Source organism: Scyliorhinus torazame, chromosome 22 (assembly GCF_047496885.1).
Source record: "Scyliorhinus torazame isolate Kashiwa2021f chromosome 22, sScyTor2.1, whole genome shotgun sequence".
In the NCBI taxonomy this organism is placed as follows: Eukaryota; Metazoa; Chordata; class Chondrichthyes; order Carcharhiniformes; family Scyliorhinidae; genus Scyliorhinus; species Scyliorhinus torazame.
The window spans coordinates 900,044-902,543 of NC_092728.1; positions in this window are offsets into that span (position 1 = coordinate 900,044).

The following is a 2,500-nucleotide window of genomic DNA, read 5'->3' on the forward strand; positions in this document are numbered from 1 at the left end:
GTGTCATCAGCCAGGGTGGAAGCGAGGCCCCTGAGGTAGCTCCCCTAAAACAAACAAACGGTCATGAGGGGTCTGGTTTGTGGCCATGCAAAGGAGGGGACCTAATAGAGTGGAGCGCATCGGGGAGGACCTCCTGCCAGTGAGAAACCGGGAGATTCCTGGACCGCAGAGTCAGTAGGACGGTCTTCCAGACCGTTGCATTCTCCCTCTCCACCTGCCCGTTTCCCCTGGGGTTATAACTGGTAGTCCTGCTCGAGGCGATGCCCTTACTGAGCAGGTACTGACGCAGTTCGTCGCTCATGAACGACGAGCTCCTGTCGCTCTGGACATAACTGGGGAAACCAAACAGGGTGATGACACTGTGCAGGGCTCTAATGACAGTGGGGGTGGTCATATCAGGGCAGGGGATGTAAACGGGAAGCGGGAGAACTCGTCTATGATGTTAAGGAAGTACGTGTTGTGATTATTGGAGGGGAGGGGCCCTTTGAAATCGATACTGAGGCGCTCAAAGGGCCGGGATGCCTTCACCAGGTGGGCCTTTTCCGGTCGATAGAAGTGCGGTTTACACTCCGCACAGATCCGGCAGTCCCTGGTTACAGCTTTGACCTCCTCGGTGGAGTAGGGCAGGTTGCGGGCCTTGATGTAGTGGGCGAGCCGGGTGACCCCCGGGTGTCAGAGGTCATCGTGGATAGCCCGTAGTCGGTCCTCTTGCGCGCTGGCGCACGTGCCGCGGGACAGGGCATCTGGGGGCTCGTTGAGCTTCCCAGGACGATACACTATATCGTAGTTATAGGTGGAGAGTTCAATTCTCCACCTCAAGATCTTATCGTTCTTGATCTTGCCCCGCTGCGTATTGTCGAACATGAAGGCTACCGATCGTTGGTCAGTGACGAGGGTAAACCTCCTCCCAGCGAGGTAGTGCCCCCAGTGCCGTACGGCTCCACGGTGGCCTGGGCTTCTTTTTCGCCCGAGGAGTGTCGAATTTCGGAGGCGGTGGGGGTGCGGGAAAAGAACGCTACCGGACTGCCTGCTTGGTTGAGGGTGGCGGCGAGAGCGACCTCTGAAGCATCGCTCTCCACCTGGAAGGGGACGGACTCGTCCACCGCAGCTTTGGCGATGTCCGCCTTGATGCAGTTGAAGGCCTGGCGGGCCTCGGCTGCCAGTGGAAAGAGGGTGGCCTTAAATAGTGAGCGGGCTTTGTCCGCATACTGGGGGACCCACTGGGCGTAATAGGAGAAAAATCCAAGGCACCTCTTCAGGGCCTTGGGACAGTGAGGGAAAGGGGCGTTGTGGGAGGGGGCGCATACAGTCAGGGTCGGGTCCTAGGACCCCGTTCTCCATGACGTAGCCGAGGATGGCTCGCCTGGTTGTGCGGAAAACACATTTCTCCTTGTTGTAGGTGAGATTGAGGGTTTGGGCGGTTTGGAGAAATCGGTGGAGGTTGGCGTCGTGGTCCTGCTGATCATGGCCGCAGGTGGTGACGTTGTCCAAGTACGGAAACGTGGCCCACAGCCCGTACTGGTCCACCATTCGGTCCATCGCTCGTTGGAACACCAAAACCCCGTTCGTGATGCCAAAAGGGACCCGGAGGAAATGAAACAGTTGTCCGTCTGCCTCAAACGCCGTGTAGTGGCGATCCTCCGGGCGGATTGGGAGCTGGTGGTTCGCAGACTTCAGATCCACCGCGGAGAACACGCGGTAGTGCGCGATCTGGTTTACCATGGCTGCAATCCGGGGAAAGGGGTACGCATCGAGTTGCGTAAAGCGGTTAATGGTCTGCCTGTAATCAACCACCATCCGGAACTTTCTCCCGGTCCTGACGACCACCACCTGAGCTCTCCAGGGGCTATTGCTGCCTCGATGACCCCCTCCCGCAGGAGATGCTGGACCTCGGACCTAATGAACACCCTGTCCTGCAGCTATACCGCCTGCTTCTGGTGGCGACTGGCTTGCAATCGACAGTGAGGTTTGCGAAGAGAGGGGTAGGGTCGATTTTAAGCGTCGCGAGGCTGCATATGGTGAGCAGGGGCAGGGGCCCCCCCGAATTTAAGAGTTAGGCTCCTGAGGTTGCACTGGAAGTCGAGTCCCAAAAGGAGAGGAGCACAGAGGTCTGGGAGCACATATAGTTGAACATTAGCGTACTCAGCGCCCTGTATCGCTAGGGTTGCAGTAGTGCACCCTTGGATTTGCACCGAGTGCGACCCAGAGGCGAGGGAGACGGTTTGTTGCGTCGGGAATATTGGGAGCGAGCAGCGTCTTACCATGTCCGGGTGAATGAAGCTCTCTGTGCTCCCGGAGTCGAAGAGGCAAGGTGCCTCGTACCCGTTAACCCGGACGGCCAACATCGAGCTCCGGAGGTGCTTAGGTCGCGACTGGTCCAGGGTGACCGCGCTGAGGTGTGGGTAGCCGGCGGCGTGATCGGCGGTGCTGGGGCGGCCCCGCGATGGCTGTCCGTGCAGGTCGTACACGTCGAGCGGCGCAGCAGATGGCGACCAAGATG